This window comes from Acanthopagrus latus, chromosome 1 (genome assembly GCF_904848185.1).
Source record: "Acanthopagrus latus isolate v.2019 chromosome 1, fAcaLat1.1, whole genome shotgun sequence".
Taxonomy (NCBI): Eukaryota; Metazoa; Chordata; class Actinopteri; order Spariformes; family Sparidae; genus Acanthopagrus; species Acanthopagrus latus.
The window spans coordinates 5,490,468-5,503,500 of NC_051039.1; the positions used below are offsets into that span (position 1 = coordinate 5,490,468).

General features: G+C 44.3%; 1 long non-coding RNA gene across 2 annotated transcripts; it reads left to right on the plus strand.

Moving 5' to 3' along the window:
- Positions 1 to 3,481: 3,481 nt before the first annotated feature.
- LOC119017534 lies at positions 3,482 to 7,556 on the plus strand. 2 transcript variants are annotated; one of them, XR_005074465.1, is made up of 3 exons: positions 3,482 to 3,756; positions 3,832 to 3,988; positions 4,430 to 7,556. It is a non-coding gene; the product is annotated as an uncharacterized LOC119017534 (long non-coding RNA). The 2 variants fall into 2 exon arrangements; XR_005074464.1 differs by having other exon boundaries at positions 3,482 to 3,988.
- Positions 7,557 to 13,033: the final 5,477 nt, after the last annotated feature.

Here is a 13,033-nt window from a genome sequence, read left to right on the forward strand (position 1 = left end):
GCCGCCCCCTCGCTCCGAGAAATAAATAAATATTTCATTAGCGTGAGGCCGAGAGAGGGAATAGACGAAATAAAGATGCATGCGTGCACACACACACACACACACACACACACACACACACACACACACACACGTGAGCGACACGGGGGGACACACACAAACACAAGGCGGAGGGGGGAAAAGCAATATAAATGCATTTACACATCTACGCTCGCACACAGGCCTCTGTCATTAAACAAGCAGCTCTCGACATATATCCCACACACACACACACACACACACACACACACACACACACACACACACTGGTGGGTTTGGTACATGGAGGGCCGATGCAAACATACTTACGTAGAGAGTGATAATGCAATCTCATGCCTAGAAACAGACAAGATAGATAAGTAATGAAGATAATGTATCTCCCTCCGTACGTCCTATCATCCCGCCTCTCTCGTTAGACCACTTTATCATCTCCCTCCCTCACCCGCTCTCCCCCCCCCGCCATCCGTCTCTCTTTCTCCCTCCATCTCTCGCAGGTCTTACCTAGAGACTCCCGGCTTTATTGTCTTAATTAAAACAGAGCCTGTTTAATTATTTTAATCCACACTACTGCACAACAGGGACTCCAGAAGGAAGGGAGGGAGGGGAGGGGAGTTCGAAAGGGAAGAAGGGAGGAGGTGTGGGAGGACGATGTGGTGCGGGTGGAGCGGGTGGTGGGTGGGTGGTTGGGGGGGTATAGCCCTGACATTTCAAATTAAGCTCTTCAAGTTCAAAAGCAAGAGTTCTTATCGCTTTTCCTCTCATTCATTTTCCAATTTCTGCCCTTCTCTCCCTCCATCTCTCCGCGAGTCTGGCCTCCTTCTCACTGATCTCCACCGCCGCTCTCCATCCTCCTCCTCCACCACCAGCGCCACCTCTCTTTCTCCATTTCCTTCCTCATTACTCGTTCCTTTCTTCCTCCTGCGCTCTCCTCCTCTTCACTATACCTTTGAGAGATTAGCAGTTTGGAGAACAGCCCTGTTGAGAGCCTTTTTCAAGTCCGGGACATCAAAAGAATCATGATTATTACAATACAACGTAGACTCGTGTGTGCGTAAGAAAAAAGAAGAAGAAAAAAAAGCTTTTCTTATCTTAACACACACCCACGTGCACACAGACACATTCACATGCCAAGCCATAATTCAGACTTGAGGGTGCAATCACACCGTGCTTGTTTTGAGTGGCTTAGTGTTGGTATTTCCTCAAACAAAAAATGGTGAAATCATTGAAAAAATGCAGCTTTTTTCTAACCGAGGCATTCAAAGTGTCTTGATAAGTTCCAGGCCGTCTGCGGCGTCTCTTGTCGTTGCGGTGTGTCCTGCATGGTTAGCACTGAACGGCCCTTGTTGGTGGATTTTTTGCACTCAGAATTGGTGGCGATCACTCTGATTGGTTGATCAGTGTTGTCACCCTGTCGCTTTTTGTCCTTTTGTCCTTGTTCATATCTTTTGCCAGCCCCATTTTCAACTTTTTATCAGACATGTTCAAGGTTAGAAGCGGCTCCACTAGTGAGAGTGAAGTCAAGAATGTGCTGCAAAGCAGGCGGGAAAAAGGACAAAGGGAGGAACTGAAAAAACGAATCATGACAGGTGAAGAACATACAAACGGTGCGTTCAAGTGCAGCTGTGACACAGGAGACATGAGGCGATGCAACAGTCGGCCTTCAATGCAGCTGGTTCTTGTTTGGTGTGTCGGGCCTTCAGTTAAAACACTGCACATTTCATTTTCCAACACTGTCTCATCCTACATTCACACACTTGGTCCAGTGGTCGTGGATCATATGGGTCTATTCTTTCTCCAGACAGGAGATCACAGCAGCGATAACATGATAATGATCACTTTTAAAATGTTGACCAAGAGCTCCTTCTTCAACTTGGGCAAGAGGTGTTGTCTCAGATAAACAGAAACAGCTTCAAATGTCCTGCAGAACCACTCGAAGAGTTGGACTGAACATGCATGAAACCGGAGCTGTGTTACTCCTCTCCTCCCCCCTCCTGTGTTAGTTCCTACAACAAGGTCCTTAAAATTTTAAATTAAAAAAATCATACTGGAAGGTGTTAATACACAGTTGGTGTTGGTTACAATGTCTGATTTAATCTTTTACGCCATTTGTATTGTGTGTTAGTGTATCCCGAAACAATAACTGTCCTCCATGTTACGCCGCATTTGGAGAGCGACACTTCTCGGCTGGCAGGATGGCGGCAAGAGAAACAAGCTACTGCTAACATGAGTTGTTCAAAAACTTTCTTTTTAGTGAACTCTGTGTACACAGACAATGTTCTCAATGCTGGTGTTCATGTGTAGAGACCCTGGTGATACTACCAGCAAAGTTTTATGTTGTCTCGAGTCTTCTTACTGTTTTAAAAATAGCAATTTTCTTAAAAGTGCCTCTTTTGTCGTAATTATGCTTTTACACAAAGATTTGACTCATATACATTCACAAAAAAAGCCTAGGTTCCATTTTGGTGAGAGTTTCACTTTAAACCTGTCGGCAGTCATCACCAACTCTTTAAAGACTCCGTCAGTACCGGTTCTGTGCTTTCAGGTAAATGTTCTCACTTCAAAGTGCTCGAAATGTAAACCTGTAATCAGCCTCAGCACATGAACACAACAACGCAGACTGTTTCCTCGTGACTTTGACAATGAAAGTAGGATTGTGCATCGTATTGGCCTTCGCTTTAGACAAATTGAAGGATGCACAGAGATACAAACAAGTGTCATTCTCAAAAGCAGACTTTGTCAGTCTCCATCAGAGACGGTGGGAGACGACCTGGAGAGTTCTTCTCCCTGCGGATCGAGCGAGGGAGATGGAGGGTGAGCAGGCTGAGGGAGGGAGGGAGGGAGGGAGGGAGGAGGACCGGAGACGGATGGGAAATGGCAAGGATGGAGGGGAAGGAGCAGCAGAGAGGATACATTACGTAATTTGTGTTCCCCTCTTCTGTCTTTCCTCCTATTGGCTGTCTGATTAGTCTGACCTTGATGCAGCCGCAGCTCAGCCGCGCTCCTGTTGAACTCTGGGTAATGAAGCCGGCGTTTACAAATAGAGAAATAAACACCTGGCTCCCCGGGAATGGTAATAAGCTCTCTCCCTCTGTATCTTTATCTCTGCTCCGCACCCATTCACATTTCCTCTGTCCTCCTCCCTTTGTCACCCTCTATCTCCTTCACTCGCTTACTTTTCTTCACCCCCTTTTTTTTTTCCTCTCCCCTCCTCCTCCCCTCCCTCTCTATCTGTTTCAGCAGGGAGTCTAAACTCCCCAGATTTCCAGTTTACCTTCTGATTAAGGAGCGAGTTGAGCGTTTCTATTCCCTCTGTCTCCCTCCTCCGTTCCATCCCTCATTCATGTGCTGCCACGGTAACTAGCCTATTATCTGACAGTTCCACTCCACTGACCTGCCCAATAACAGCTTTCACATCCCTATAAATGCCCCGGAGAGGGCGAGAGAGACAGAGAGAGAGAGACACAGGAGGAAGAAAAAAAAAAGGAAGCGTGTGTTTGTGTGTGTGTACGACTGGACGTGCGCGTGTGCTTGTGCATCAACGTATAAACCCTGGAGATTGCCCCGTGTTATAAACATTTACGCCGGGCTAACAGATCATCTCCGAGATCCGGGATTGGTCCGACTCCCCCTCTGTCCCCCCGGCGAATTGAAAGCCCAAGATTAGCGAGATGATAGCTTTTCAGATTGGCGAGGAAACACAGAAATGAGTTTCACCGGGTGAGTTTACGGAGGTTAGATTGGAGCAGTTAAACGGCGGATAAATTGATGGTTCTCTCATTGTCTCTCCACCAGTATAGCGGCTAAATCTATTAACCGTCAACGACCCGTTTCGCCTCGCTAGAAAAGCAGAGACTACAGGCGAGGACGGGGAGAGGGAGGTTTGAGTAAAGTGGAAATATTTGGGGGGAGCTGAGGAAAATGAGAAGAGGCCTCTGTGATTAAAGACACTGTGAGTATTTACTGACAGTCATTTTGTGAAGCACTTTAAAAAGCACTTAAAACAAGCTTTGGCACTTGTGCGTTAGAAAGATTAAGAGTGTACAGCCATGCTGACGGCTCTCTGGGGCCGGTCTCACCAGTGCTGGAAAGTACAATGACATTAAGGAAAAGTTAACGTAAAAATGCAAATGCAGTCGTTATCTGCTCACCCACATGAAGGTGGGAAGTCGGGTGAAGTTTTGTTGTCCACAAAACATTTCTGGAGCTTCATAGCAGAACAGTGATGCAGAAAAACAACCAAAAACATACATAAAATGTCTCCATACAAGCCCCCCGAAGTCCAGAGATCTCAAATTTTTATCAAAAGACGTTTTTTACAGCTCATCAGATGGGATGAACGCTAACTAGTTTAGCTTCACAGCTACAGTGAAGATTTGACATTTTCTTTCAGGTGTTCAGGAGAGCGCTGTGACGCTGTTTTGCTGTGAAGCTCCAGAAACGTTGTGTGAACCACGAGACATCATCACTTTCATTCCCACTTTCCGTCGGCGAGAGGTTGAGTAGATCATCACTGAATTTTCATTTCTGAGTGAACTTATTGCTTCGGCACAATTTTGGGGCACTTGTACTTTATTTGAGAATTTTCATTTTTAGCTACTTCAGACTCTGACCTGAGTCCTTCACAAAGAAATTCTCCCACAAGTTCAGCAGCATTTAACTGCATAAAGAAATTATCCACAGGCTTGTCGAGGCGACCGAGAGAGAGAGAGAGAGAGAGAGCGACGTCACATTACAGTCCGCTCACATACGACCAATAAAAGTGATTCACACATTTAATACATACATGCAAATGACTACAAACTGTTACATGCTATAAGTAAATAACATGCTAATACTTCTATACAAGTGCTGCAACACATTGAGCTCAGGGCTAGCTAGCATCAGCATGCTAACATGATCTGCTAACATTCTGGTTACTGGTATAAAGTTCACAGATTTAGCTGAACATGTTAACATGCTGTTATGATCAGCACAACAATAAAAGCATGGGAATTAGATAGGAATGTAATTAGTTGACAAATTAAATGTTTTACCTCATGGTAGCACTTTACTGTACGGACAGCGACGGGGTCACCAGAAACAGGGGAGCAAGAAATGTCAAGAAATGTAATTTAAAACCAAAGACTTTGGTCTTTTGCCTCATTTAATAATGAGGGGCTCGTTCAACTCCTTACAGTCAGTTTGTATTGGCTGGTTATTGGCAATCCTCCGTATAGTGATTGAGATATTTCAGTGTGGACTAAAGCTGCAGATTGACTGACAAATGCACAGATGTTGCTTTTCCTAAAGACACATCATTGGCATACCTAAAAATCACACACGTTTTAATTGAACAAATAAATATTAAGAGTTTAATTTCAAACTTTTACTGACTTCAAGACCAGTTTGTCCTCATTTGATTGTTGACAGAAATGAAACTCTAAACACTTTTGGATTGTCCACAACATCACAAAAAAAATACATTCGAGTCAAACACTTGTGTTCTGTGGTGTGTAACATTCAATTTGTTAAAGGTTTAGCAAAAGAAAAACACTCTTCAGAGCTGTGAGGTTACGCACCAAAGAAACACGGCCTTTTCACTACAGCACAGCAGAACAACACACACACACACACACACACACACATATATATACAGTACAACCAGAGACACACAACTAATCCTTCTTGCAGAATTAACTGCATCACAAGTCCTGGTCGCATTAGAAAGTTGATAAATTACATTTGATAAAAGTCTCTTCAATAGACTGGGTCAGTGTGCAGACTGTGTGTTTGAGTGTGTGTCGGCATGCATGTGTGTCTGTGTGTGTGCGCGCACAGCGCCTCACTGCCACGGAGTTTGAAGAGAAACACTTTAGAGGAGGAATTTAATGAGTCCATTTAGTGATGATTAAATAGAATGACAGTCAAATGATGTGGACTTGGTTTTAATAAGAGCCATCTCCATAATCCCCCAATCTGTAAATATCTGCTCCGGCAGAGTCCACACAGGGCTGGATTTAAAGTTCCACTCTGATTCTGCTCTGACACGAAAGAAACGGAAAAGACCCCTCTTCATCCCTGCACCCCCCCGACCACTCGCCCCTCGCTTACAGACGAGTATCAGGGAAACGCCCGGCTACTGGATCACACAGTACCACGGCATCCCGGGGAGGGTTCTGATTTGTAGGTCACAAAAGATTTCAGCAGTTATGTTAAAACTAAAAGATATAAGACGTTACAGGTTCCCTTTATTCGAATGTTGCAGCAAGAACTACAGAACGCTGCGGAAGGATATATTTACCATTTTAAAGTTTAATGTACACAGCAAAATGACGTGCACTGAAGCAAAGTCATTCCAGTCTGAAGGAAAACAATAAAAGTCGCTTATTCTTTGCTTGAATGCTGATGACAAGATTAAAACGTTGCTTCTGCGCTGCCAGGTCCGTCCACTCACATCAGCTAACACAAAATGTGACTATATGCAACGATGCATCCATGAAGATTGTTACGTAGGTGTCCCTCAGCAACATCTTTAACCATCTTGTTGACTCGTTTTTCTTTTCGATGTAAACAAATCTGCCACATACACGTTTAACAGGTGACATGAAAGTGAAGGTACCAGATTTCTGTATCCTTAACAAAGTAATAGTGCTGCTGTAAGTAATACATGTAACACCTCTTTATAAAGCCAGTTCTTAAATTTGTCCTTGTCACACTGGACAAAAAACCCACTAATATCCAGATTCGGTCTTTAATAAGAATGTGTATAATGAGTATTTGCTCCAGTGTCAAATGACTCTGTTTGTAAATGTAATCTAACGAGATTTATCATCTGCTGCTTTCAACTGGGAAAAAAGAGGAAGGCAAACTCATCTCCTGTCAAAGTTAAATGTCTTTTTTTAGCCTGCACAGACGCACTGACGCACTTATAGTTTGACCCTACAGATGGTAAAGTTGTGTTATTTGTACACAGATTTAAGCGGCATGGTTGTTATAGCACATGCAAACAAGAAAATAATTTATTGTGGAGTTCTGGGTTCATTTTCAGTTCACCAGTGACGAAACAAAGTCTTGTTTTACTCAAAGAAAACTTTTACTTGATTGTTTAAGTAGTCGATAAAACCTTTGCGAACATGTAAAAGTTCCCTCTGTGGCTACGGTTGTTTCAGAGCTGGTGAAAAGAAGAAAAAAAAGAAAAGAAAAGAAAAGAAAAGAGGGGTTTGACCTGAAAGTGTGAAGACAGAGGAGGAAGAGGAGGAAGAGGAGGAGAGCAGAGAGCAAGATGTCTGGGATGTTTTTGAGACGCTCTGAGATGAAAAAGGTGAGAAGGGCCACAGGAATGGTTTCCCATGATCCCGCTTGACCTGACCTGGGCCGGGCTACACTCGGCTGGTGGTGGTGTGGAAGAGTGTGTGTGTGCGTGTGTGTGTGTGTGTGTGTGTGTGTGTTGGGGGTGTTAGGGGTGTTTTCGGTCTGTCTCGCTGCTGTAAACAGTGCTCCTCATGGGCAGAGGTTAGAATCCACCTTCAAAAAAAAAAAAACAAGAGTCTGCAGTCTTTCCCCGTGTATATCAGCTGTGACACGTTATTGGAATAAATCATGTTGGTAACATCAGATCCACAACAACACACCGCCGGTTTAAGATTACCCAAATCTAATCTGCGTCTGTGCGCATCTGAGTGTATTAAAGAGGCAACGATAGCTCAGCGAGCATAATAAACCCCCGAACCAATCACGTATCGGTTTCATCAGGGGAGTTTCCAACATCCTTCGCTGTAATTGGCTATCATGTAATCCGGTGTCCCTGAAGACTTTCTATCCATCCATTACTCCCTCTTTTCTCACTCTCACCATCTCCTCCTGGTGCAGGGCCCCCCTCCACTTCCTCCTCCTCCTCCACCTCCTCCTCCACCTCCACCTCCTCTCTCATTTCAACTTGTTTTTACTCCATCTGACTCTTCGTCTTCGCTCCTCGCTCACTTCCACTTTGCCCATTTTTTAAATCTACAAGATTTGCAAATGAAAAACTTGACACCTCTTCCTCTCCTTAGATATCCCACACTCCTCCCTCACCCTACCTTCCTCCCCTCGTCTCCCCCCTCTCACCCTCTCTCATTTTTTCTCTCTATCCTCTCCCCCCTCCGTACCCCTCTTCCTCTCCCCTCTCCCTCTCTCTCTTCAGGGGGAGTCATTGAGTGTGTAATCGCTTGGTTACGGTGTGTCAGTCTGCGTCTGAACCCACCATCTGTCCTCTGGGCTTCCGTCTGGGACTGCAGACACACACACACACACACACACACAGTGCAAATATACAGACTCACACAGCCGAGCCAAGCTCATTCACACCACAATATGATGACAGCTGTATCACCCACCTATTGACATGGGCTGTCAGAGGGGCAGTGACTAACATAACACATTATGACATATCCCACACACCCAGGTGGTGACTACAGTGCACACACACATTGTTCTGGGTTATAATTGTTCTTCCATTATGGCCGAACTAAAAAAAAAAAAACCCCGACAACACCTGATCAAAAGATAGGGACGCTCGCAGGCTCAGTGATGGCGTTGTCAAAGAAACAGGATCTGGAATGGAGACCTTCCTCTACAGCTGGAGCAGATTCAAAATGTGTAACAGGCTGGCGACAGCACACTGGTGACGTTTGCAGACGTTTGGTGGAGCGGCTGCTGTACGCAAGAGCAGCGCCTACGTGGTGCGTAAGTGCCACCAAGATCTGCTCTGCAAGCGTAAAAATGGGCCCCTCTGCTATTTATAATCTTTACACAGGGCGTACGTGGTCCTTTGAGACAGAAATATCTCATGCAGCGGCAATATTTTGTTAAATTTAACGACCTGTGCGCAGGAAATGAATAGCTGAATTTACCTGACTGACGGCAGGTGGCTGCTCAGTGACTTTATCTAGATTACTGTCGTCTGGATGTTCAAGGACGATACTTCAGCGAGCGGAACTTCCAGGAGTCGACCGAAGTCCCACAGCTCCTGAATATCAACTTCTTCCACACCGTAATCTGTATTGAATCGGACAGCACAGGACGTAGACATATTTCACGTTTGAAGGAACAAAGAAAAGTGAAACGTAGTCACAAGATGGCGGAGGAGACACTGCGTACTTTACAAGTAGTGAGACGTGAGCAACAGCTACCTCGCCAAGTGAAACTGCCACCCTTCGTCAAGATCTAAGCAGAAATATCTCTCTCTTCGGACGGAGACCGTAACCAATAGATTACTGCCGTCTGTAGATGTTAAAGGCAGGGACGGTGATTCCGGAGAGGGATAGCTGATCGTTGAGTCTCATTCCCAGGCTGTCCAGTCCCATGTTTTGGGTCGTAATTCAGGTTGAACACCAACATAAAGCATCAGTGTTTGACAACCTGGGAATGAAACTCAACAATCAACCATCCGTCTACAGAATCACCTTCCCAACCTTTAACTTATCCATGTTACACAAAATCAGTGAGAACTTTTCACAGCGCTGAATTCTGGCCTGCACACATCACGTGTTCAGTGTAGCTGGACTGTAACAAACTGAGGATTCATAAAGAAACACGCTTTATGAATTCATTTACCAATTCATGAAAGGGAAGCTTCAAATTCTGCTTTTACAGAATAATTGCAGCATAATTCTTGGTTCATTCAGCAGTTGAATGACTGTAATTACTGCAGTACCTCAGAATGAAATGTTGGTATAGTACACTTCTGCAAACCTCGGTTGATTTGAATTTGTGCGTTTTGTCCATATCATATCAACATTTCTATAAGACATGTCAGATTACCTTCATAAAAGCAGAGCTTCATGTCAGGAGGTGCAGGAGATGACAGCGAGGAGAGATGGTGTCTCGACATTTGTGAAGTGAAACAATGGGACAATGTATAGATTACAGAAAAACTGCTATTTCTGAAGAGGATGTCATTCACTGTATAGATTGTTAAGTCCACTGAGGCAATGCAATGGTGATATAAATTACTGTGGCCCTATTTGTGGCGACAAAACTTGATATTTTAAGCCAAAACATCCTCTTTTCATGGCCCTAACCAAGTGGTTTTTGTGCCTATACGCAACATGATTGTCAACACAATGTTGTCACTACATACTGTAAGATTTAAAACTGAACCAAAGAAATGTTAAGTTAATCATTTCAACATATTCATGGTTTGCAGAAATGTGCATCGCGTACATTCATTTTGGGGCCACTGCTGGAGACACCGTTTCAACATTTGTATGTGTGACGCCACTTCATATTTTAAGGAAATGTTGGTAAATATTTTCCCGCTTTGTTTAAAGTCAAAAGATCATCTTTTCCCTAACCCTAATCAAGTGTTTTTTGTGCCTAACATAACAAGACGATTAGAGCATCAGTTCAACATTCACCAACAAAGAATCTTAAAGTTTCAGCATATCGAACATAATGTTTATATCAAGAAATGCACATTACATACACCAACATGTACTCTGTGAGTTGGGTTGAAAATACAAGTGAGGAGGACGAGTTGAAGTGGCCGAGACATAAAAGTGGAACCACGGTGGCTCTGCAGGGTGCAACATGACTCACCGGATACGGAGACAAGCTCAGAGTGGCTGAAGAAGAAGTAACAAAAACCAGGAGCCTCCTGAAATACTTACCAACTAAATACTATCACAATAATAGGTATTTTCATCCTCCCTCTGTCCTCTGTTTAACTGAGTGAGAACGTACAAGATTCATTGACGGGAAACCCAAAGACATCATGTCACTGCGTGTGTGTTTAAGATTAGAGGAGACAGCGGTCGCACTTCGGTGGACAAGCATCAGTGATCGTCACCAATGCAACAACTATTAACCTCTGCTGTGTTCAGTGTCTATCTGTGTGTGTGTGTTTGAAGATACAGAGAGAGGGGAAGTAGGCCAACGCTGCCGCTTCAACAATAGTGAAAGTACAAAAGAGAAGAAAAGGCAACAAGAGAAAACACAATAAAATTCTGTCCGCTGCACGGTGAGGCAGCGCGAGAATATGTGCATAACAAACCAATTATACCTCATCACAGCTGCACAGGAGTAGAGAGGCATCAGTGCATGAAATAGTCTATTATGATAAGAATTAAAATAGTCTATCAAGATCAGATCTAGAAGTAGTGCGGTGTGATAAGAACTAAACAGGCAGACTGTGAATGTGGTACACGATCACATCCTCTGATACGTCCCCCGGGTTTCACATCAGTGGAAACGCCCGCCAGCGAGGCCCATTTAAAACAGTTAAAACACAGCTTTGATCACATTAACGGAGAAGAAAGGCATAACTCGCACTGTTTAGTTAGTCTGTGCTATTTTTTCACTTTGCAAGAAAGAGAAAGAACGAGGAAAAAGTGGGAAGACGGTCTGAACAATGAGTCCTCGTGACTGAACCGTTGAAAAAGTGACCCACATGGACACTGCAAGGACGATCAGCTGCCACTATAATTAAAGTTTTAGAGTGTCGAATACTTTAGTCTCTGAAACCACCGAGACTCACAGCAGGTCCAAACCTCGTGGTCCAGTCTTGAAACATCATCCACTTCTCTTTCATCTTTTCTTTTTTTTGTAGCACTTTGAATTGAAGAAATGCCATGTAAAGTAGCCATTTAAAATGATTTTTTTTTCCATTTTAAAAAGAGCACCAGACATATATAAAGGCAGGATATACAAGAGCTGCTGCTAACTGGAGCTGCCACTGGCTAGTTAGCTCAGGGAGCGTTAGCGATGTGGACAGACAGCTCAGGACCAGGGCCTTTATATGAGCCAAGCTGCACCCTGGATGGACGTTTTCCTGAGTAGGTTTAAACTGCGCCTCTGAGCAGGTCACAGTGACATCTCATGACCACGGCTGACCCGTGACGACCCCGTTCTGATCTCAGGTCTGTGCAGGAATCGTGAGAGAAAGACATCTTCAGTCTGGAGTGCTCTCAGATATCAGCTGTTTCATCATGCTTGCTTTCATCAGTTTCAGTTACTGCTGGTGAAAACCCAACCCAAAGCTTTTAAATAACTAGATAACAGAGGACGTTTGCCAGCAAATAAATGGAGCTCTATTAGCAGCTTTGTGTGTGTGTGTGTGTGTGTGTGTGTGTGTGTGTGTGTGTGTGTGTGTGTTTCCTCTGACCACTAAGACTAGCACGTCATCAGTTAAAGACACACCTTCACACAGGTAGTATCATTGTAAGGGAAATGCAAACCCCTGCCACTCTGTGCTGAGTCAACCTGAGTAGAGTCAGGCTGGCAGATATGATGGAGAGAATGTTTGGACCACCAGAACAGGAACTTTGGACCGACACCGGCCAAGACGTGCTGGTTATTTATTACACACTGCGCCTTTAAATCGCTGAAACAACCAAAGATGTTTAATGACAAACCGGACAAAATCAGATGCTCGTGTTCATCCGCTCCAACCACTTCCTGTCGCCGCACTACAAGAACTGCGTCCTGCGTCTGTGACCGAAACATAAACACACACGGTTTTAAGCTGTTTGAATAAAACAAGCAATGACGGCAGTTTTCTGTGGAGGACGGTTTCTGACAGAGGAGAGGTGTTGGATTACTCATCCTGAAATCTTTCCCCTGTTGTACTGAAAAAAATCAGTTTGAGAGACACGTTAGATATGAGTGTGTGTGTGTGTGTGTGTGTGTGTGTGTGTGTGTGTGTGTGTGATAGATGGCCTCTCTCGCTCTGACAGATGCTGTAGAATCACTCAGCCACGCCAGCCCCGGCTGGTTACCGGGGGCAACCCTGTAAATCTGACATTATGGGCTGTTGACAGGAGAAACGGTTGTTATCATAACCCGCAGTGAGTTACAGGAAACACACACATCTCTCAAGTTTTCAGTATGACAGGAATATAGCGTTACACACACACACACACACACACACACACACACACACACACACACACACACAGATCGACTGAAATGAGGTATTTGGAGATAATTTGGATTTACAGCTCTGCAGCATATGAAGGTACGGGTAAGTGTGTAATGA